The sequence below is a fragment of the Anomaloglossus baeobatrachus genome, chromosome 12, assembly GCF_048569485.1.
Source record: "Anomaloglossus baeobatrachus isolate aAnoBae1 chromosome 12, aAnoBae1.hap1, whole genome shotgun sequence".
Classification (NCBI taxonomy): Eukaryota; Metazoa; Chordata; class Amphibia; order Anura; family Aromobatidae; genus Anomaloglossus; species Anomaloglossus baeobatrachus.
In genome coordinates this window covers 20,025,845-20,051,515 of record NC_134364.1, presented here as the reverse complement: position 1 = coordinate 20,051,515, position 25,671 = coordinate 20,025,845, and positions in this window count along the sequence as shown.

Here is a 25,671-nt window from a genome sequence, read left to right as displayed (position 1 = left end):
TATCGCATCATCAAGAACTTCAAGGAGAGAGCTTCCATTGTTGCCAAAAAGTCTCCAGGGCGCCCAAGAAGGACCAGCAAACGCCAGGACCGTATCTTAAAACTGTTTCAGCTGCGGGATGGGACTACCAGCAGTGCCGAGCTAGCTCAGCAATGGCAGCAGGCTGGTGTGAGTCCTTCTGCACGCACTGTGAGGCGGAGACTGCTTGAGGAAGGCCTGGTTTCAAGGAGGGCAGCAAAGAAGCCACTTCTCTCCAGAAAAAACATCAGGGACCGACTGATATTCTGCAAAAGGTACAGGGAGTGGAGTGCTGAGGACTGGGGTAAAGTCATTTTCTCAGATGAATCCCCTTTTCGATTGTTTGGAACATCTGGAAAACAGCTTATTAGGAGAAGAAGAGGTGAGCGCTACCACCAGTCTTGTCTCATGCCAACTGTTAAGCATCCTAAAAGGATTCATGTGTGGGGTTGCTTCTCAGCCAAGGGAATCGCACCACTCACAGTCTTGCCTAAAGACACAGCCATGAATAAAGAATGGTACCAGAATGTCCTCCAAGAGCAACTTCTCCCAACTGTCCAAGAGCAGTTTGGCGCCCAACAATGTCTTTTCCAGCATGATGGAGCACCTTGCCATAAAGCAAAGGTGATCACTAAATGGCTCATGGAACAAAACATAGAGATTTTGGGTCCATGGCTTGGAAATTCCCCAGATCTTAATCCCATTGAGAACTTGTGGGCAATCATCAAGAGACGGGTGGACAAACAAAAACCAATAAATTCTGGCAAAATGCAAGCATTGCTTATGCAAGAATGGACGGCTATCAGTCAGGATTTGATCCAGAAGTTGATTGAGAGCATGCCAGGGAGAATTGCAGAGGTCCTGAAGAAGAAGGGTCAACACTGCAAATATTGACTTGCTGCATTTACTCATTCTGTCAATATAACCTTTTGGTACTCATAATATGATTGCAATTATATTTCTGTATGTGATGTAAACATCAGACAAACACAATTAAAAACCAGAGGGCAACAGATCATGTGAAAATATAATTTTGGTGTCATTTTCAAAACTTTTGGCCATGACTGTAAATTAGGAAAAGAAAGGAATAACTGAAGGAGGCATAAAAGGATAGAAAGATGAGTGGTAGGAAGAGAGAAGGAAGGAAAGGTGGCAAACAGAAAGATAGGTAAGCGTTTCCATGGATTATATAAACCGCACTGTCTAGTAGATTGTGTGCTGTCATTCTGTTAGATCCCACAGTCAAAAAAAACTACATTAACATTCTTTAATCTAATACTCCTAGTTCAGTGTTATTGGTCAGTGGTTTATTACAAATTTTAAATATGATTTTGATATGGCTGTGGGAATTTTGGTGTGATCAGAAAAGAAGGCAAACTGCTTATTCTTCCTGTGTACACACAGGGCCTAAGGTGAGGGTACCACCAGCTAAGCCTTGCCTTTTTGATCAACTAAGAACAGGATTCTAGAAAGCCTATATTGCGAGAAGACAGCCTTCTTCTGAATCAATATAAGCCACTTGCATTTAACAACAGGTTAAACTTGGTGAGTCCTTGTATTTTTTAACTATGAATCTATATAAATTACTCTAGTTTAAGTGTTTCAGACAAATGGACGATTAACGCCCTGATCCATCCAAAATTTAACAAAGACCCTAATTATACGTATCTGTGTAAAGGAACATCACTTGAATTTCCCAAAGCATCTACCGGTATTAACAGGAGCTTCTGTCTACTACTTGAGTACGTTTTAAGACTTTCATATGAATAAACAGCCATTGACAACCCAAAAAAAGAGAATTCCAGGACATGTCAATAATAAACATTTCCGTGCACAATACAAAGTGGTTTAAAGGTATTGTCTATCTTTGGGACAATTTCTTGTTGAGTTGACGGACCTCCTAAGTTTAGCTGCATGGGAAAAAAAATAATTGCAACCCAACAGAAAATAAAGTTCATTTCTCTGATTTAGCTAATGAAGTTGGTGTTCCAAGATTTTCACTCCCTTCTAATGTGCCGCCAAAATAATTTTGAAAAGGGAGGACCAAAGGTGAACAACCCATTTAAGTAAAAGAAAATCTGTAATTTAAAGTTTGAATTTTTTTTCTTCTAATTTTGGGTGAATTTCACTTGTGAAACAAAGTTGTTATTAAATGATGTAACTCAGGAATTTCACATATTATGAATACCAAAATTGTACAAAGAACTATTATTTCCATCTAGAAAATAAGGTAATTAGCTACATATAAAAAAAAGGCTTTTTGATATCAAGTATCATTTAGCTTGTTCTGCTTAAGCGGAGCTGAATTCCGTAGACTTAATTAGATGTTTTAGATAACGAGCAAAGTTTATTTTTTCCCCAACTGAATAGCAATGGGAAGCTAGCATGGGCACCTGAAGAGCTGGTCTGAGGAGGACATCTAATACTCTGCATGAGAATTCAAAGAGACTGGAGGAGAAGGTCACATCAGTAGAAAAATGTAAGAAAATGAAAGACATATGCTGACCTAGCAACTAAATATATTCTTTCTTGATTTATATTGACAAGCCGCAGTTGGTTGCTTCTTGATCTGAGAAGCTTTCCCACCGTGTTCCTCTAGGTAAGAACACTTGAGCATTTCCCTTCTCCTTAAAGACTGGAACAATTTCTAAATGATTGTGTAAGGCTTCTGTAAGCTGAGCTGGATTTGTCTACGGAGATGTAAGATGTTCTAAGTCATCCGATGATATATGAAGTTGACTCGGATTCTTCAGCTCTTCTGCCCATCAGTTAACGACTGGAAAGAAACATCAATTTGATTGATGTGTGTTTAAAACAGCTGGGATGTGAACTGAATTCCCCAGTGATACAGATTGTCTTGTCTTCATTATCGGAAGGCCATGACTAATATTCCAGAGAAAGCTCATTTGACAAACATACCTTCTTGAAATAATATTTCTATGCAAACAGCAGCTGGGTAAGCCATGACCTATTCCAGTACTGGTGGTCCAAGTTAAGTAAATGATTTAGTGGACCAACTTTGACGTACATTTTTGTGCATTTTGACAGAACTGTATGTAACATTCAGGCCAATATAATGAGTCCATTCTTACTATTTGGGGTTTGACATGGTAAACAGACAGTGAACATTTTTCATTGTCTGATTTATCATGTAAACCCCGAAATCAATGCTGAACAAAAATAATGAAGGGGACATCATAGAAGAGATCAAAATTAGGCTTTTGTCAGGGACTGTTTGATTTGACGATACCACACTTCTCCTCATCTAGGACAGTAGGTCTGCATGCCAACATCCAGTGGGAAGAAGGCACCCATTATCAAAGATCAAGGTGACCTTTTTGGTGTTTTGTGACCATGGACCGAAGCTTTTGTAATTGGTCTGAAGATCATGGAAAGGGTGGAAACAGTTGATTAGACTGCCTTAAAATTGCATTTTGCCACATACACTGGAAAATTCACCAAACAAATGCAACAAAAGCACCCTCAAAGTTTTTATTCCAGACCTGCACCCTACTCTCCTGTTTATTGAATGTGTACAGTTCTGCTAACAAAAGTGTGTCTGTAGTATGTGCCATGAAGTTGTGTAAATGTAAAGTCAGCACCAAGGCACCTTTACATTGTAAGCTCTGCTACGTCTGACAATACATAGCTCTCTAACTATTTATATACAGAGCTCTGTTACATTTAACAACCAATACATCTCATATACTCAGCATCTGACATACTAAAGGGTGCTTTACACGCTGCGACATCGCTAGCGATCTCGTTAGCGATGTAACATGCCAGATCGCACATACGATTTGCCGAGATCGCACATGTGACCGGCGCTATAAAATGACTTATGTGCGATCTCGGCAAATCTTATCTGCGATCTGGTGTGTCACATCGCTAACGAGATCGCTATCGATGTCGCAGCGTGTAAAGCACCTTTTAGCTTTGATACATCTCACACACATGTAGCTGAGAATGAGTGATTTTTTCTGTCTTCGTCTATCCCAGGAACGATCGTCTCCCCAAAAGCTTTTATTATAACATTTAGGCATCAAAATTAATTTCTGGATTTCTTTTTTACAACAATATTGAGAACGTACAGGAGATAATTAGAGAGAATATGTCAGGAGGCTTTTGCTAACTCATCTCAGAGCAACATGATGTAGGCAAAGAGACCCTGAATCCAACAATGCATCACTTAAGTTACTGAGTGAAGCTGCTGTGACACAATCAGAGTTTTTAGATTTAGCAATGCAGCAGAGCTGAAAAAGCTACACCCACCCACACAGACTCTCTGTAGACAATGTCTATAAATAGTGAGTGGAGTGGCCAATCACAGCAGGGGTGTGTGGCAGACTACCAGTCAGGAGGCAATGTAATCCCAGCAACCGTAATCTCCTAAACAACAGCACATACCTTGATAAGAGAGGTATCGCCAAAATCTGTGTTTTAACAACTACAGCATGAGGTCTTCAGATTACATAGCAAAAATCTGCTGACAGATTGCCTTTAAAGGGAATCTGTCACTGGGTTTATGGTACCCCATCTGAGAGCAGCATGATAAAAAAGCAGATGCCCTGACTCCAGCAATGTGTCACTTTTTTACTGGTTGCTACAGTTTTAATCAAAATTTTGCTTTATCTGTTGCAGATTTACCGGTTTTCCAAATACTGACCTCTGTATAACCCCTCAAACACCACTGAGAAACAGTTTTGTGCGTACAATATGCATAGGCAGAAAGTTGGCAATCATTGGTGGGGGCGTAGTTGGACTACTTGGCAGCAGGTTTTCCAGTCCTCTAGTGATAATCTCCTGATGATAAAACTGTAATTTTATCAAAACTAAAGTAACCAGCCCAGTAAGTGATACATTGCTGTACTCAGTTTCTCTGTCTCTACCTTATGTTGCTCTCACATTAGGTGACAAAAACCTGGCGATTGATTCCCTTTAACTTCACTGTATGGTGACTTTACAAGAATTCAAAAATTGTTCAACTCCTTAAAAAAAAAAAACCTGACAAATTTATTTTGTATTATTCAAAAGTAGAATATAATTTCACCTTACACCCACACAATAACACCGAAGTATGTTTTGAATCATGGCGTATACTTCCCAGCATTGTATGATATGTGCTTTATACAGTCAGCAGGCATCTTCTCAACAGCCGAGGTCATGTAAGGCCACGCTAGTCTTGTCGAGCGCTTGCAGACAATACAGCTCAGCTGCTGGCAGCTCTACCTTGGATAACTCAATAGCTTTTTAGTGGGAAGAAATATTAAAGTTTACTGCAAATATGTAGCACGTGAAATGAGACTCTGATTTGCTTTCGGGGCATCTATGCACAGTGTTAGCACATGGGTGGTGTGATATCGCTACAGTTTAGTGCCTTAACTACTTTATCTAATGATACAGTAGTCACAGGATATTTGCTTTAGCAGGGATTTCGATGTAAATGTGATCTCTGCACCTCAAATCTTGAACTCAACCCCAGCTATAATGCATAAATTATAATACTAATAAGTGAAAATACGTTTTTTTCATATGCAAAAAACAAACTGATTGTGGCTTGTTAAGCTATTCTTAGCAACCATTTAGACTGTGTTCACAATTCTGTTCAGAAATTCTGAGTATCAAGACTAGACAGTTTAGGGGGACACAGTGTAAGAAGATAGTGTGAAATGGGGGCTCGGTATGGAAAGGAGAGGGCTGTGCGCAGGGATGTATCATAAGAGGGACAGTGTGGGATCATATTTTGTGCAAGGAAAACACTGAGGGCAACTATTTATTCAGGGACAAAGCGTAGGGCAGAAATTTTTATATGGGAGCATTATAATCATTCTGTTATTTTTAAGGGTATCATGCCAGGATATGCTGCAGAAGACCACAGAAGATGGAAGTCTGCAGAGACAAGTTGTGGATGTGAAAAGTCTTCATGACGTCTTAAAAATTGAAGAAAAGAAAGAACAACTCTGATCAGAGACATGATCCATAACATAAGGTACCGGGATGTAAATGATTATTTGTGATACTGACTAGTTTTCATCAGTACTGTGGTTCCGGTATGGTCCGCAGTCTGACAATGACTGATAACTCCCAGCATCTACATACCATTGTTAAGAAAAAAAGGAGAATCAGTGGACAAAAGTTGAAAATATAATACGAACATTTTATTACATCCAAGTGATAAAAGTGAAAAAGAGAGGAAAATGAGATTACATAACTGCTGGTAACTAAGCATAGCACATCATACAAAAGGGTAAGTTCAATATAAAATACAGGTATATATAGATGACACACATGAAAAGACAGTTTATTGGCACTATGGCCATATATTACACAAAGTGTGCCCAGTCAATACATTGGGATGACAATCTCCAAAAAGACCATATTATTATCAAAAGGTTTCTCAGTTCCAGTAAAGTGCCAGCAGTGCCCAAGGCAATCGAAGATCCCCACCGATTACGAGCGTTTCGCGTGGTAAAACATCATATCACTTGGATATAATAAAATAATAAAATGTTCCTATTATATTTGCAACTTTTTTCCACTAGTTCTCCTTATTTCATTAGCATCTTCTGTGGTAGTTGCTGCACAACTAGGGATCACTATATGTGCTTCACTTTGATGATATATATATATATATATATACATACACATATATATATATATATATATATATATGGATTTTGTTTTCTAATACCATTTTTACGGTTGTACTGGAAGTTAAAGGTTCATGCAATACAAATGTATATGGATGTGACCTGACATTACAAGTTATGTCCCATGTACTGATGGTGGTTCTTGTGGTGTATTTCTGTACTGTTAGTGGTTTTGATAATGAAGTTTTGTGCTGCTGCTAGTTTTCATGATGAATTTCTTTACTACTGGTGGCTCTGATGATGAATTTCTCTACTGCTAGTAGTTCTGATGATGAATTCTTCTACTGCTAGTGGCTCTGATGATGAATTTCTGTACTGCAGGTGGCTGTGATGATGAATTTCTCTACTGCTGATGGCTGTGATGTTGAATTTATTTACAGCTAGTAGTCCTGATGATGAATATACTTACTGCTTGTGGTTCTGATGATGAATATCTTCACTTCTGGTGGTTCTGATGATGAATCTCTGTACTGTTGGTGGTTCTGATGAAGAATTTCTGTACTGCTTGTGGTTCTGGTGATGTATGTATGTACTGCTGATGGTTGTGATACTGTGTTTCTGTACTGAAATGCGTTCAATTGATGTATTTCTGTACTTCTCCTGATCTATTCCTGTGCTGTTATTAGTTCCGATCCTGTACACATGCAACAATTCATAACTTGTAAGATTATGTTATACATAGCTATGGAGTCAATCAGCGACCTTATCTACTCTACGTGAAGGAGATGTGTTGCACTCTGTGGTCACACCAGATACTGACTGATTTTCTGACTCCCCCCCCCTCCCCAATACTGTAAAACTGCACATTTTAGGGTGGTCTTTTATTGTTTCCAACCTGTGCAACATTCATGCTGTCTAATCAGCATCTTGATCTGCTGCACATGGGAAGTAGATAGATTATCTCATCAAATGAAAAGTGCTCACTTACACAAATTTAGAAAAATCTGTGAACAATGTTTGAGAGAAAAGGACCTTTTGTGTACATAGAAATAGTTTTAGATTTACCTCTGGCTCATGAAAATTGGGAGCAAAACCAAAAGTGTTGTGTTTTTACTTTTGTTCACTGTACACTGGAGATCAAAATTAGAGAATAATGTATGATCACTTGCTATTTTTCAGAAATAATGTAATCTAGATTGATGAACATTTGAGGGTTTCTTTTGTAAGGGGTACACCATGCCACTAGACCAGTGTTTTACAAAAGATCCAAAGTTTATCAACATAAAACCTTTCTTTTGCCCAAAATGTGATGATCATAATTAGAGAACAGCAATTACTTAACACAGAGAAAGATTATAACTACATTTTCTGAAGGTAACAACAACAACAGTCACCAATCAGTAGGAAGTGTACAGTCCATTGCTGTGAATGACTTCAGCACATTTGCGGCCACAGGACATCACTAGTCTCACACTGCTCTGGTGTGATTTTGGTCCACTCATCTTCCTGTCTCTTCCCCAGTTCTTTGACTGTTGTGGGTTTCTTGACCAAAGCTTTTTCAGAGGTGTTCTATTGGGTCTAGATCAGGACTCTGTGCTGGCCATTTCATTGTCTCAATGTTTTCTGTTTAAAGGAACAGTTTTCCCTGTATTCCTGTGTGACAAGGGGCATTATCCTGCATGAAAATTGCTGGCTTACTGAGTGATGAACACAAGTAAGGAACCACATGTTGTGAAGAAGGTTCTGATCCACACTTGAATTCACTCTGCCATGTAGCTGTATGAGAGGTCCAACTACTGCTGCAGAATACATTCCCCAAACCATGACACTTCCTCCACTGCCTGTCACTGACTTCTTAATACACTTTGGGTTCAGTCTTTTCCCAGTTTGCCAACAAACAATGTTTTCCATCAGACCCAAATCAATTAAACTTGCTTTCATCACTAAAATGAACTGTGGACCATTTCATTTCTGTCCACACAACATGCTCCTCACCAAAGGTGAATCTAGCCTTTTAATTCTTTCTGCTAATTAGTGGTTTGGTCACTGCAGAGTGGGCTTTCAGTCCAAATGCGCTTTTTAACATTGTGACACTGTATGACGAGACAGATCCTTACCCTGTTCAGTGCTGACCTGGAGAGCATTACAACTGCAGTGTTCAAACGATACCAATGGAGATTCCCCGCATTATCCTGTCTTCTCTTGCATTTGTCTTTTGAGGGCGACCAACCTTCTTGGGGGACTTGAAAGAATTTGTGATGTTGTAAAGGTGCAATATTCTCAATATCACAGACTTGGAACGACCAAATTCTCTTGCTATGGCCGGAAGAGTCACCACTGCGAGTTTCGTCATGTTAGCATATAATCACATAGGACTACACAATGACCGTAACATTCAGGAAATTGTGTGTTGTTCTCTAATTTTCTAATTTTGATTTCCAGTGTATATTTTACAGGTTTAAATAATACCCAGGTCCAATTTGAGAACAGTATTGTGGGTAGACAATATTTGAGAGGAAAAAGACCTTTTGTGTTCATAGAAAAAGTCTTAGATCTTAAGAGTGACTCAGCTCATGAAAAATGGGAGCAAAAAGAAAGTGTTTCGTTTGTATTTTTGTTCAGTGTATATACGCAATATAAAAAATATGCAGACCATCATCTCCAAAGCAAAGCTATTACATGGGTGATGATGGCCTGACCTGAAGTGTGCAATGAAAGGAATTATTATGCAAGTAGAAAAGTGTTGTATTACTTATTACCTCCAACATTTGAGTTATTCTACTCTATATCATATGTTGTCTATCCTATAACTTGTAAACATGTTCTTTATTCGAATAAAATCTGATTTACACAAAAAATATGCAGACAAGAAACACTGGTGTGTAAGTTTGAAGGGTACATCCATATAAACATATTTTCGGTCAGTGTGCACAACATACTACAAGAAGGACAGCATTAACCAATTTTTGCTCATGTGTATGAACTATTGTCCACCTCAGGTCTGTGTGAAAAATGAAATCGGATGCACTGGTCTTGTCCGTTTTATGCATGCAATAGATGCGACAGTGCTTACTTATATGTCAGCTTCCACATCTGTGAATGAGCTCATGCAGCTGCATGCAATTTTGGAATATGACTCGTCCCAGAAATACACTTTTGCATGGCAAGTAGCCTTTTTTCATGCATTATTTTGATTCAGAAAACATGGTTGTGTGAAAAATCACTTATGTGCATTAACACTTAGATTATAATTGGCCCCTGTACTGTCCTTGTGTGGTCCGTTATGTACATGGACTCATAGTACAATAATATGATCAAGCCCTTAAAGCACCACACCAGCGTTTTTTTCTTATTTCACAGCTGGAGTGGTGCTTTAAGTCTAAACTGACGATCTTCTACTCACCCTTCATCGTCATCATTTGTTACCCGTGTCGCTCCAGTCCATCTTCTGCAGTTTGTGACCTGCTGGCTGGTCCAGTGTTCCATGGAGTGAGCTGGAGGTCACAACTCAATGCAGGTCTATGAAAGCCCCCTTTTGGCTCTCATAGACCTGTATTGAGAACTTGTGACGTAACGTCTGACTTCCGGCCAGTCAGAAGTTACTGTCACAAAATGGAGCTGTGGGACCAGAGTGGTGTTGGTAAAAGTGTCAGGGACTTTAGATTAAAAGCACCACTCCAGAGCTAAAAAAAAATATGCTGGAGTAATACTTTAAACAAGAGAAGTCACAAGAAAAAAACTTAAATAGGATGAAGCGGGGGCTAGGCATTTCTCTAGAGCCTGGGTGATCCTGTTATTAAATGAATCATAGTTGTTAAAACTTGTTACTATAATGTACCTCCATTTCCAAGCCCCCTTCACCTCATGCCGACTACAATTCAAAATATCTCCCGGATCCATGCCTTACTTAACCAAGAATCGGCAAAACATTAGTACATGCCCTCATCATCTCCTGCCTGGACTACTGCAACCTCCTGCTCTCTGGCCTCCCTTCTAACACTCTTGCACCCCTCCAATCTATCGTGAAGTCTGCAGCCTGCTTATCCACCTCTCCCCTCACTATTCCCCAGCCTCACCACTCTGCCAATCCCTTCACTGGCTTCCCATCACCCAACGACTTCAGTTCAAACATTAACCATTACCCACAAAGCCATCCACAACCTGTCTCTTCCTTACATCTGTGACCTAGTCTCCCTACCTGCACGCAACTCAGATCCTCACAAGATCTCCTTCTTTACTCCTCTTTTATCTCCTCTTCCCACAATCGCATACAAGATTTCTCCCGTGCCTCCCCCATACTCTGGAACCCTCTACCCCAGCATATCAGACTCTCTCCTACCGTGAAAAGCTTCAAGAGGAACCTGAAGACCCACCTATACCGACAAGCCTACAACCTACAATAACCCTCAGTCCAGTACACCACTGCGCAACCAGCTCTGTCCTCATTTATTGTACCCTCACCCATTCCCTGTAGACTGTGAGCCCTCGCGGGAAGGGTCCTCTCTCCTCCTGTACCAGTCTGTTTTGCACTGTTAATGATTGTTGTACTAGTTTTTATATATACCCTTTTTCACTTGTAAAACGCCATGGAATTAATGACGCTATAATAATAAATAATAATAAAAATTATACTGTAAGAGGCTGAAGAAGAAATTAGCATCCACTGCATTTGGTCAATAACATTTTTCTTTCAGGATCCTTCATATTCTGTGTAGGATTGCATATACCATAAAACCCAACATTACATGTTCAATGTGGAAGAAATCCTGTACTTGTTATGCAATCAAAGTGATTTCCAAAGCCAAAGTGGGAGAAGGGGGAGGGGATGTAGTTACGTAAATTCCTAGATAAACTACACAGTCATTTCAAGTCCTAAAGTGTAAAGCCTGCCAAAGACTTCTCAGCTTATGTAAAATCCTTACATTTCCCACACATAGTAAATGGTGTAATTTGCATCCTCGATTTGATCCAAATTTTAGAAATTCTTTGGAAGTTACTGGAACAGAACAACAGAGTTAAACATCCTACATTTACTGTAAATCAGGAACAAAAATGGTTGTTATTGCAGGTTTAAGAAAGGGGAAAAGTGAAATTATATTTTGTCTTTAGAACTTACAATGTTCAAAGGATTAGCTACATAACATTTTAACTTCTGCTATAGGTCCAGACCGAAGTCCACATGGAAGGAATTAAGACTCTTTTCATTGTTCCCTTAGTTCCCTGGTGGCCTTGGGTAGTAGGATGGTAGTTCCAGCTTCTCTAGGGGTGAAGGCTACTAAAGGGGATTGTTGTATATATTCCAGAGTAATGGGGGTAATGTTTGAATTTCTGATGATCTAGGGTAGTTGTGGAAATATCCCTAGTTGCGTAGTGTAATAGAGGGGTTGAAATGGAACCAAGGGCACCATACATTTTTCTGATAGTTTGAAGAGCCGTCCATGGACAATACGAAGAGGCCTGGCTAATGCAGATAGCTTCTCCCAACACCACTGTAGTTGACTGACAGGACTCTCCCTTTGTACATGCTCAGCGAGGCTCCGATTCATGCAACATGTAGTTTGGGCAACATGAATAGACTGACAGATTCCCTTTAATATTCTGTTCCATGGTTGTCAAGGGTAGAAGAGGTACTTTCTTATAATGTAGTCTAGGGTAATGGAGGTTCATTCCTGCTTTGCTAAAAGTCTAAAGCAACACGAGAGAGCATATTTTCCAGGTTGTTTAGGATAGTAAAGGGCTTAGCACTTCCATTTAAGTTTAGGGCAATTGAGGTTAGATCTTGAAAATCTAAAGTAATGGAAAAGTTTATTATCTGATTTCCTAGTGACCTGTGATGACATATATTTTTTTAACAGCCTTCGGCTTGATCTCAAGTCATCGCAACTTGATGGATAAATGCTCTGTAGGAAGATTCCTCTTGTACAAGTCTTGATAGAGCAACCAGTGTCTTCTCCGCCATTATCTTAGTTGTATCAAGCCATCAGGTTGTTAGTCTTCTTCTTCACCTTGTTCCTTCTATTCTTTTAACCATTATGTCTTTCCTCAGTGATTGCTCTCTTTGTATGATGTGTCCAAAGTTGGCAAGTCATAGCTTGGTGATCCTTGTTTTGAGTGATATGTCTTGCATGATTTGTTCCAAAATTGATTTGATTGTTCTTCTTGCCATCCATGGTATTGATAACATCCTTCTCCACCTCCACAATTTGAAGGGTTGATTCTTCTTCTTATTTATCGTCCAGGTTTCATATCTGCATGTTACCACAGAGGTGACCAGACTATGTACGAGCCATGTCTTTGTTGCCAGTGAAATGTTCCTTGATTTGAAGACATTGACCAGTGACTTCATTGTTGATTTGTCCATAGCTATTGTCTCCTATTGACTTTTGGTGTAATTCCTGCATTTTGAGTAATCCTCAATCAGAGTAGGTTGAAGTCCAGTTTGTCACCGTCCATCTCAAATGTGTTATAGTCGTATCTGGCAGAAGTCAATATCTTTATCTTCTTTGTACTTAGTAGAAGTCCCATGATCGAGCTTTCCATCTTGACACTCTGTAATAAGTCCTTCATTCCATCTGCGCTTGTTGCTATCAATGTTGTATTGTCTGAGTATTTAAGATTGTTGATGATTCCTTCTTTTTCAGCAAGTCCAGCCTTCTTGAAAATAGCTTCTGCATATATATTGAAGAGAAATGGTGACAAGTTGCAGCCTTGTCTGACGCCTCGCTCTACTTTGAACCATGCCGTGTCACAGTGTTCTATTTAGACTGTTGCTTTTTGATACATGTAAAGGTTCTTAATGAAGCTGATCAGATGGCCCATGATATTCCAAAGTTACTGTTAATCAACACAGTTGAAGGCTTTGCTGTAGTCGATGAAACAAAAAATACATCTCTATATTGTATTTGTTGGCCTTTTCTATTATCGATGTAATGTTAGCAATCACATCTCTTTTCCTCTGCCTTTTTTCAAGGATCAGTACTTCGACCATGGTGGTCTAAGGTAGTTAAAGTGGTAAGTGTTTTGCTTTCTTGGTTGTCCAGGCTAGTAAAGGCTTTAATTTCCCTGGTGGTCTAGTGTAATAACCTGATTTGATTCACTTGTGGTATATAGTAATAAAGGAGTTAATATATGCTTTGCTGGTGGTCTAAGTTATTTTAATTAATTGCGAAGTTAGTGCTTATGTCCCCTGTAATAGAGGGGTATAGGCTCATTTTTCTGATGGCCTACAGTAGTAGAGGAGTCAATACGTATGTTGACTGCTGGTCTTGAGTAGTGAATCGATTAATACCCATTGCCTTGGTGGACCAGTGTAGTGGAATTTAGAAATCAAACACAAAGAAAAATGAAAGTCAATAATGGTCTTTATGTATTTCAGACGATTTCGCTACAAGAAGATCACCAATACGCCTTCATGTCCTATCTTGGTTTTTCAGATTGTAAAATCCACCTGCCTTCCAATTAAATCCTTCACTCCCATAATGCTGAATACCTTTACCATAAAAAATGATCAAAAGTCATAGAATAATCGTTATCTTGCAACTCTATCCAGGAGGCCTTCAAGAAAAATGAGACCCTCTCGTCTCCCAGAAGAGCCAGAAAACTTCCCAATGACAGAGGCCTCTCACTCGCCATGGCAGACATCATCCTAGGATCCATAGTTTTAGACGATCTGCTCTAGGCCTATATTTAATTGGTGATGTGATTTGGGTTTTATTTATGGGATCAGTTGTTTATTTTGAGAGCCTTTGGTTTATATTACTTTGCAAATCTGCCTTTGTATAGTGGTGTGGACTGGCCTGGGGTCTGTAATAATTTAGGGGTCTATTTTTGGGTCGTTGTTTAGGGGTCCTGCCATGGGATCTGTATATATGTAGTAGTCTGGGATCTGTATTTATATAGAGAGCTTGAGGTCAGTATTAGTTTTGATGGGGTGTGCAGGTTTATTTAGGTAGGCTGTTTGGGGTCTATAATATTTTTTTGGGGGGGTCTGTATTTATTAAGTTAGTCCGATATAGCTTTATATATATTTAGTAAGTGGGTCTGGTCTGGGGTCTCTCCTTGTTTTGGGGTCTGACCAGACATTTTGTGTCTCTGTATTTAGGCTGGTTGATCTGGGGTCCAAATTTGTTTAAGGACGTGGTCTGCGAGACTGTGATACAAATATTTTGCGGTGTGCACGATATACAGTAAATGGTAAGAGCACATGGTAAAACTGTTTGTCACCCAACTTTCCCAGAATGTACGGTACATATGATTTTTGTTATTTTAGAGGTAAATCCTCTTCGAGTGGCATTCGCCTTAGTGAACCCAGCAGATCTGAGGACCTTAGCCAAGAATACACTTGACAGCTCCGCTGGCTCTGCTTAGGTTTAGTCATCCAGGCTGATGTTCTTACAGATAAATATTACCATATAATAACTGTATGGGTTTCCCTCAATGACTCATAATTTACTTCTTGCTAATCCGCAGACGTCTTGAGTATGTTTTACGCAGAGGGCATTGTGCATGACGCAGACTTGTTTCTAGGGGATTAGAAAATGACCAAGGTTAATTCGGCGCTCAATCGGGGTTTTGTTTCCTATAAACGAGTCCCTGTGCCTGCAGTTACTTGAAAGCGGCGTGTAATCTCAGACTGTGTAAACTGTGCGGCATTGTGTCCTCCGGGGTTCAACCTTATAAATCCTGAAAAGCGTGTTTGTGTACATTAAGACGGGATTGGTGTAAGCCATGGCCCTTTAGGTAAGCAGATGCTGGCTTTGCTACTGTCCATGAACGTCTATTCCTAAGTGCACTTCAACTCAAGGCCACAAGGGGGCAGACTTCTATCTCATAGGGGGCAGCCTGCGTGCAATAATCGTGCAAAAAATGTGCTTACTGCTTAAGCATAGACACAACTAGACATTGATTTATACTGAAGCTTCCATTTACAGACAGGATTAAGGGATTTATTTAAGAAGCATTTCCCTCCTAAAATCCTTAAATCATTCACTTCTGCCAAGTTAGGTCTCTTACCGGGGAAGTTGGGTGACAAAGGTGAGTTTAAGCTATCATGAATTTTGTTACCCAGCTTTCCCAAAAGGCTGCATTTCTAATATAATGTGGTAAAGTTAAGTGATGCTGCAGCCTCTAGGGCTGAGCATACTGCAGGGTGTGAAAATATAGCAGGCCGATGTACCCACAGAATAAACTATTAAGGTTTTGTCCTGTTTTTGGTTCTGATTCTTGTGCATTATAGCTGGCATAGGTAGAAAGAGAGGATATATTTTACCATAACCCCTTCCATGTGGTTTAAGAAACATTGCATACAGTTAGGTCCAGAAATCTTTGGACAGTGACACAATTTTGGCGAGTTGGGCTCTGCATGCCACCACATTGGATTTGAAATGAAACCTCTACAACAGAATTCAAGTGCAGATTGTAACGTTTAATTTGAAGGTTTGAACAAAAAAATCTGATAGAAATTGTAGGAATTGTACACATTTCTTGACAAACACTCCACATTTTAGGAGGTCAAAAGTAATTGGACAAATAAACCAAACCCAAACAAAATATTTTTATTTTCAATATTTTGTTGCAAATCCTTTGGAGGCAATCACTGCCTTAAGTCTGGAACCCATGGACATCACCAAACGCTGGGTTTCCTCCTTCTTAATCCTTTGCCAGGCCTTTACAGCCGCAGCCTTCAGGTCTTGCTTGTTTGTGGGTCTTTCCGTCTTAAGTCTGGATTTGAGCAAGTGAAATGCATGCTCAATTGGGTTAAGATCTGGTGATTGACTTGGCCATTGCAGAATGTTCTACTTTTTTGCACTCATGAACTCCTGGGTAGCTTTGGCTGTATGCTTGGGGTCATTGTCCATCTGTACTATGAAGCGCCGTCCGATCAACTTTGCGGCATTTGGCTGAATCTGGGCTGAAAGTATATCCCGGTACACTTCAGAATTCATCCGGCTACTCTTGTCTGCTGTTATGTCATCAATAAACACAAGTGACCCAGTGCCATTGAAAGCCATGCATGCCCATGCAATCACGTTGCCTCCACCATGTTTTACAGAGGATGTGGTGTGCCTTGGATCATGTGCCGTTGCCTTTCTTCTCCAAACTTTTTTCTTCCCATCATTCTGGTACAGGTTGATCTTTGTCTCATCTGTCCATAGAATACTTTTCCAGAACTGAGCTGGCTTCATGAGGTGTTTTTCAGCAAATTTAACTCTGGCCTGTCTATTTTTGGAATTGATGAATGGTTTGCATCTAGATGTGAACCCTTTGTATTTACTTTCATGGAGTCTTCTCTTTACTGTTGACTTAGAGACAGATACACCTACTTCACTGAGAGTGTTCTGGACTTCAGTTGATGTTGTGAACGGGTTCTTCTTCACCAAAGAAAGTATGCGGCGATCATCCACCACTGTTGTCATCCGTGGACGCCCAGGCCTTTTTGAGTTCCCAAGCTCACCAGTCAATTCCTTTTTTCTCAGAATGTACCCGACTGTTGATTTTGCTACTCCAAGCATGTCTGCTATCTCTCTGATGGATTTTTTCTTTTTTTTTCAGCCTCAGGATGTTCTGCTTCACCTCAATTGAGAGTTCCTTAGACCGCATGTTGTCTGGTCACAGCAACAGCTTCCAAATGCAAAACCACACACCTGTAATCAACCCCAGACCTTTTAACTACTTCATTGATTACAGGTTAACAAGGGATACGCCTTCAGAGTTAATTGCAGCCCTTAGAGTCCCTTGTCCAATTACTTTTGGTCCCTTGAAAAAGAGGAGGCTATGCATTACAGAGCTATGATTCCTAAACCCTTTCTCCGATTTGGATGTGAAAAATCTCATATTGCAGCTGGGAGTGTGCACTTTCAGCCCATATTATATATATAATTGTATTTCTGAACATGTTTTTGTAAACAGCTAAAATAACAAAACTTGTGTCACTGTCCAAATATTTCTGGACCTAACTGTATATGAGAAGAAACATATAAGTCAAAAGTGCAAAAGTTTTAAGCAGATCTGCAAAAATGTTAGTAAGAATTATTTCAAAATTAGAAGTGTTAGTTTATTTAGTGCCAGGTTGTGCTTAAAGTAACCGCTCACATAACACGACTAACCTGCAGATGAACCCTATGTCTGCAGGTTAATAGCGTTATCAAACATAATTCACTTTAAGGATGGTGTTCGCTACTTGACGTTCAGTTCTTTGTGTTTGCCACAAGCTAAAATTTGTCAGCCCCTGTATATGAGTACCAATTATACCAAATAACTGATAATGAACATCATAGTTTGAAATACAGTCAGCAGCATGGTTGATGTGGTTGGTCTAAAACTTTGTGAGGAACAAACAAATTCTGCTATAGAAGGTGAGATTGTGGAAGACAGATTTAAGTCCCAGCGATCATGCATCATGGAAAGGCTGAACACAGCAGCAAGACACAAGGTAGTTATACTGCATCAGCAAGGAGTTTCCGAGAGAAAGATTTCAGAGCCAAATGTGAATTCAAGATTTGCTGTTCGAGCTATTTTGAAGAACAATTGAGAAATAATGTTGAAAACAGAAGACACAGTGGTCTGCTAAGAAAGCTTAGTGCAGCAGATGAAGGACACCTTACTTCCATTGGAAATCGGAAGATGTCCCAAGTGTGATGAGCTCAGAGCTGGCAACAGTTATGGGACCCAGCTACATCCTTTGGAAGAGTCTGGCCAGATGCGCTGTTCAAACAAATTTGTACAAAAAGCCATACCTTTGACATGGAGACAAGACAAGCAACTCAATTATTCACAAAAACAAAAGAACTGGGGTGCATACAAATAGCAGTAGAATTTCTGGACTGATTAATTAAAATGTGAAATATTTGGCTATAACAGAAGGTAATTTGTTCGACGAAGTGCTAGAGAGCAACAGTGAAGCATGGTGGAAGCTTCTTGCAAGTTTGAAGCTTAATGTCAGCAAATGTAGTTGGGGTTTTAGTCAAGAGTAATGGTGTACTCAATGCTGAGAAATACCAGCAGATAGTAATCCATCAATCAGTACCATTAGGGAGGTGCCTTGATGATGGGGCGTGTTGGAGTCAGATGCTCCTGATTTATTAAGAAACAAAGGCCTATTAATTAGTCCATCACATCCGAGAGGTGGCGCACGCCTCGCTACAAAATTTATTCCAGTCAGAGACTAGAGTAAGGCTATGTGCGCACGTTGCCTTTTTTTGTAGCCACAAAGATGCAGCGTTTTTGTGCATTTTTGGCCTAAAAAAAGTACAAAAATGCACCCGTGGTAAAAACGCATAAAAAAAGGCATGCTTTTTTGCGCGTTTTTGGCTGCGTTTTTCTTGCTTCCTTTTTTTCACTGCATTGCATGGGTGAAAAACGCTTTGAAAAACGCAGAAAAATGTTGCATCTTTGTGGTCACCACAAAAACCTATACTATATATAATGTCCCATTCCCCTGCCCAGCCCAGGTCACTGCAGGGGCTCACACAGCAGAGTGTGAGCAGCTGCAGGGACAACGAGCTTCGACATCATGAGGTTAGCTGAGTTCCTTACCTGCGGTGATTAACTCCACTGATATCGTGATGTCACCGCTCGTCACTTAATTCCATGACCCTGCCGTTCTCACATCAAGTATCGCGGGCGGCCTGCGGAGGTCACCGCCACAAGTAATGAACTGAGCTAACCTCAAAGTATGAGCGCTCGTCAGGCCTGTGGCTGCTCGCACACTGCTGTGTGAGCCCTTGCTGTGACCTGGGCTGACTTCATGAACTCTTTCTTTGTTCAAAGACTGGATTAGTAATGGGGGGTATCTGATAGACATCTGCCCTTTTTGACTTACCAGTCTCATCTCATAGACTCTACATTAGTTGCATGGATTTCCTCTATATACACCACTGCCAGCACATCTGTACATCTCTCCTATACAGGCATATAACACATATGTGAAATATCTGAACCATGTGTGATACATATGATTCCAGATGTGCAACGCTGACCTGATAACCCTGACTGTACACATTAATGCAGATATTTGAAGTCGTCTTTCTAGCAAATTCCTAATTGCTGGAAAGCAGAAGGTTGTTCCAGATGTGAAGCAGAACTTTGTTTTTCTAGCTGATTACAAAGGGAACTTTGCATGGAGTCACCTCACAGTAATGTGCTGCATGCTTGAAAATTGACCGCTCAGACCACAGGGTAAGTGAGGTACGTGCGATTTGTCACTGGGTGACGTCTACACTCATTCTGATACAGCTACAGATATATATGCCTCTTGATACATATTGCTCAGGGGCTTAGTCATTTGTACATTGTACATTACATACCAAAATTTACTGTCCTTTCCATATGGCAACTTTCCCCTGACATCTCATAATCTACACAACCATTTCCTTCTCTTTCAAGTGATGTATGACACAGATAAGCATGGAAAATATAAATGAAAACCATAAGGGTGACGCAGGCGAGCTGGAGGAATTACCCGTTAAAATAAACTAAAGATGATGTCATTCATCATGTTTAATTAGGGGCACTGAGCAAGCATTGATCATGAAAAGCTATAAAATGATAAGTCACTACAGAACAGGAATCTAATGAGGTAATGTGCAGCTAATGTGCTAATTAACGGTCAATTTGCACCAAAAAAAAGTGACCTTCAAGCATTGTACTTTATTTATTATGTGTCTTCAATACTCTTTGCACTTTACCTGACAAGTAAGAGTGGTATACAAGAAAGGGAATGGCTTTGCAAAAAATTGGATGTGGCTTAAATGAGAAAATGCATTTGTATGAGCCACTTGAAACTTGGCCCATTTTAAGGCCGGGGCCACACGGGGCACTAGTGCGATCCTCGCATGACACTTGGCTCCCACTGGCAGCACAGCGGGAGCCGAGTGTCATGCGAGTGTCCCTGCGACTGAGGTCTGATTGTGCGAGCGGACCTCAGCTGCGGGGGGCGGGCCAGTGCTGAGGAGGGGCGGGCCAGCGCTGTGGAGGGGAGGGAGGGATTTATCTCCCTCTCTCCTATGTACCTGGCTATTGCGATTTTCGCTTTGCACGCGCGGTACAATGGTGTACCTCGAGTGCAGTGTGATTTTTCTCTCGCCCCATACACTTGAATGGGTGCGAGAGAAAGAGTCTCGCATTACAATCGTAGCATGCTGCGATTGTTTTCTTGGTCCAATTAGGGCTGAGAAAATAATCGCTCATGTGCGCTGACACACAGGCTAAAATTGGTCCGAGTGGAATGCGATGTTTTTCTCGCCATGTGGCTTAGGTCTAGAACTGAAACTAATCCTAATATAAGTCATGATTTGTAAATCTGCCCCGTTGTTTTTATTCTGCACCAGTTCTTGGTAAAGAATGGAGGTTTTCATGGTGATATCCATAGCCCTCATCACGTGCAACTACATTTACTCCTTTTCTTTTCACTTCAATAATAAAGATAAACAGCAAAGTAGCCAGACACAGAAATTAGGGCCCCTGTGCATAAGGCCTCCGACACACATCCGTGCCGCCGGTACGTGTTTGGTATGTTTTTGCACGTACCGGCGGCACGGAGACATGTACACCAATGCTACCCTATGGTAGCAGGCACACACATGTAAAACCACACGGAACGTGTGTCCGTGTCCGTTTGTACATGTGTGCGTTTTCCAACACGCTGACATGTCCGTTTTTCTCCGGAAGCACAGGTGTCACACGGCCCGCAACCGTACCACACGGATGTAGTGTGGATGCAGTCTCGTGTGACACGCGCCGGAGAAATCTCACGTGTCAGAGAAAAAAATAACAAATCTTTACTCACCTTCTCCAGCCCTCCTGTCTCTGTCGCTGCTGTCACTTGCTGCTGACCGCCGCTCATTATGCTCATTTAATATTCACTTCACTGCGGCCAGCAGCAGCGGGGAGGCGGTAGGGCTGGAGACCAAGGATCAGTACCCTGGACAGCAGGAAGGACCACGTGAGTATGTAAATTACCAGTTCTCCGTGTGTTATCGCGGATAGCACACGGAGAACACACGTGGCCCGCACGTACCGGAGACACGTACTTACCTACACGCAACACGAAGGGAAAATATATGTCTCGCGGCACGTGCGTGATTTTCATGTGAGTGTGGCAGAGGCCTTAAAATGTGTGGGTCACCTACCATCAAGAACCCTGCAAATTTCATCTTGTCATATTTAATAACCGTTCCCCCAAACAGAAGAATAATTATAACTTCCTGGTAGTAAAGGTCATGGCGCCACACCTTTTAGGTTAGGGGTCCACTGTGAGGTTCACCATGATATGGTAGTGGGCTTCATACTATGACGCCCCTGGACTATCAGGTCACAGGGTACTGCACAAACTGCCCTCCCGTGCAGTATTCCAAGTCCCTCATGGTTCTGGGTCCCTATCTAATAGTGTTGCCTCCAACAGCAAATCAAATCCTAGATACACACTGCACCACACCCACCAGGCACACCAGTGGACGGCTTGAGTGGAATAGAGTCGCCCACCTGGGGGGTCAGGGAGGGGAGGTGAGTAGTGTAGTCTGTAGTCAGTTAGTGAGGAATCCTCCAGCTGTGAGGAGCTCAGAGGAGGTTGGGAGTGGTGGCTTTCAAGTGAAGCTGTCTAGGTTGCAGACGGTGGTCTGGACCTAGAGGAGTCGGACCCCCGGTCGCAAGGGATTGAGGCTAGGTGCCTGAACCTGTCAAGGAGGACGGTCAGCAGCCTGGCACTGTCACCAGTCCGGAACCAAAGACACAACGGGTTACACGGACCCTAGGTCGGGGAGAAGCTTCAGGCAACCCGACAATTTACCTGAGGAGAATGGAGCCTTTATAATCTGTTCCCACCCACTCCAGAATCGGGGAAGTAGCACAACGAGGGGGATAGGGCGTTCCAAACAAATGGTCCAGAAAAGCCCAAGTTTGAACCCTGAGAGCAGGCTCCCACACTTAGCCACAGTGGGGAGCGGGGCCCAGCAAGTTTCAGACTACTGGGCCACCACGTTGAAGTTAAACTTAGTGCCAGGAGGCAGGTCACGAATCACCAGGTAACACTATAGGTGACGGGACCCGGACGAGCTCCCCTCAAGCGGCAGCAATACCCCGAGATTTGGTTTACCGGGTTGTCAGCGTATGCTTATTGGCTGAATGAGTACCTGAGTGACCCTGCATCCCCACTATCTAGAGCCCCGTGGCCTTCCCCTACCCGTGGAGGATGACGACATCAAGCTGTCCCACTCCATCACCCCGGGTACTCCCAACGGCAGCGGCGGTACTCCCAATTACCATACACCACGGGTGGTGTCACAAACTATATCTCCCCTGTAAGTAGTCCCTTGCTTCATTCGAGTGTGGCCTCTAGCCCCCAGGTCCGGAGACCCTTGAGCCACGAATAATCACCCTCCCGGACCCGAGCGGTTCGATCCGCAGCAGGGGCGGTACACCCTCGAAAAACTTGGTGTCATGAACAGGATCCGAGCAGGACCCACTTACCTGGGTGACGTGTGCCTTGAAAGTCCAAACTGCGTGTCAAAAGTCCCGTTTCCCGCCATTTCCGGCATCTTTGGCGCCAAAACGCCGTCTTCTCGACCAAAAGCACGCGAATCAGAAGCCCCGCCCTTCGTCCTGAGAGTCAGCCCGGAACCGGAAGTTCCCAGAGGGCCACAGCGCAGCAGTGAGTGGCGGGTGAAAACCGAAGGAGCATGACGGAATGTAGCAGCATAAGAGAAGCAGGGACAGCAGGACTCTGCCATAACGTTCCTGGGCACCGCAGAGGCAAGATGTCGGAAAAGCGTGACTGCTCAGCCAAGGATGCTGCTCCCGGTACAGATGCCTGCATTGAAATGCAGAGGGCGGGCGCAGCGGTGGGGCCCAAGAGAGGCCAAGTGACTCGCCCGCCCCAGGGCCTTAGGTGACTCGGTGTCGGGCCAGACTAGTCCAGGGTAGTCAGCGGTGGCGGAGCCCGACTCCGTGACCCTGGCGGAGTCAATTAAAATGGCAGATGGGGGAGGTGATGATGGGAGTTGTAGTTTATTGAAATTCGTGACACCACCTGTGGAATTGCACGGCTATGGAGCCGCAGCTGCTGGAAGGGACCTCCGGGACTGATGTTGTGGCAGCTGAGGTGTTTCTTGCTCTCCACAGGTGGAGCGCGTACCCCGGGGCAACCTTTGGAAAAGTCTATGGTGTTTATTGATGAGGTGCAGCGCCGACAGGGCAGTGGAAAGGAACAGACAAAGACAATGATTTCTTTTACCTTCTCCTTTACTTGTCCTCAGTCGGTGACCTCCAGGGAGTCTGTTACAGTTGGTAGCGGCGATCCGGTAGCCTGGAAGTAGTCAGGGAACTCATACTGGCCAGGTGAGTAATGATGCCTGCTCCCTACGCTGTGTCTGGGTAAGTGGGGTCTCGCTGCTTCAGCAATGCTGAGACCCATTCTGTCTCTCTCTGAGGTAATTTATTACCTCCCCCGTATGGCAGGCTGTGTGGACTGTCACAGGTGCTGCTCTTCCTATCCTGGCTCCAAGTCCTGACTCCACAGCTGCACCTCCAGGTGTGGGGTGGACGGAGACCTGCAGTCATCTCGTCCTCCGGATGCGACCACCGGTACTCGAGTGGCCCCGAACTCCGGTATTCATTTTTGGTGAGCTGGCTGCGCTCCACTCCCTAATGTCCTTCTCCTCTTTGTCTCGCTGTGGACTGTGTTTTTCCTGGGCCGAACGATCCGGCTCAGCTCCCAGCTCACACACCACACTACTCGAGTTCCTTCCTCACTGAACTCTCCTCACAGACTGACTAACTCCTCCCCTAGCTTAAGGAATCTCCATGGAACTCCAGATTTAGAGCCCCTCTGCTGGCCCGGGGGAGAAACTGTGTTGGACGATGGTACTTACTGGCCAATGGACTTCCCCAACAACCTCCAGGCTAAGTATTAACCCTTTTGAGGAGGGCAACACTGCTTTGACAACCAGACCGCTGGGGCGCCACACTCCCCCTTAGTTAAAAACAGTACTCCCGGACTGAGGAAACATAAACAAACCATATTATAACTTTTCATCTCTTTTTTAGAAGGCAACATCACTTGAACGTTACAAACTTAAATTACAATAATGCAATACTATTTACAATTATTATGAGTCCAGTGTGGCTCCTTGCCGGGTGTCCATTACACTGCTCCAGATGTAAGTAACAGTCTATGGGGGACCCGCCGCGAGAAAACCCCCAACGTAGGCTCTGGGCGTGCGTCAGAGCATCGATGCTCAGATTCTATGCACGCCGGACGGGTTTTTCTTCTGGGGTATTTGAGCACAATGGGTGCTAACTATAGACAATTAAAGTTTTGATCACCCATAGTCCAGTGACCCAGTTGTCCATAAGCTTAATCACCTAAAACAAAAGCATTATAGAAAGACATTTCAAATAACTATTTACACTCTAATAGGTACTTTTCCTCTTATTCCCTATACCTTAGAGGGAGCCGTCCCTGGGTGCTACGTTGGGACCTACGTAGTACTGGTGCTGATCCATTACTACCTGGGGTGTCCACTACCTCAGTGTTGCTGGTAGGCCTAACTCTGACAGGTATGCGTGATTGTTGCCTACGGGGTCTTAGATTCACCAAGGGTATGACAGATTCACCACTGGCAGGGGGTTGATTCTCCTGTTCCACTGCTGGTGTGGCATCTGGTGTTGGGACCGACAGGTCTTCAGGTGGATCTGGAACCTCTACTGTTTCTGGTACGATCACTTGCGGGAAAGTCAATACTGGAACCACTATGACCTGATTAATTTGGGTCCATGTTTTGGGGAATTTTCCAAGTACTGTTTGGATCATCTCTTCTTCTTTTTCTTGAAGTTGGGGATTTTTTTGAACTTCTTCTTTCGTTTTACACTGTTCAGGGCATACTTTCAGACGATCTATTGAAACTGCTTGATATGTTTTGCATCCATCTTTACTTATGAGACACACTTTGTTATTGTCAAAATTTGAGGGAATAATTGTGTAGGGTTCAGTTTTCCACTGGTCATCTAATTTGTACATTCTCCGCTTTCTCTTGAGGACCTGTTCTCCAGGTGCTAAGGGAGTTGCTAG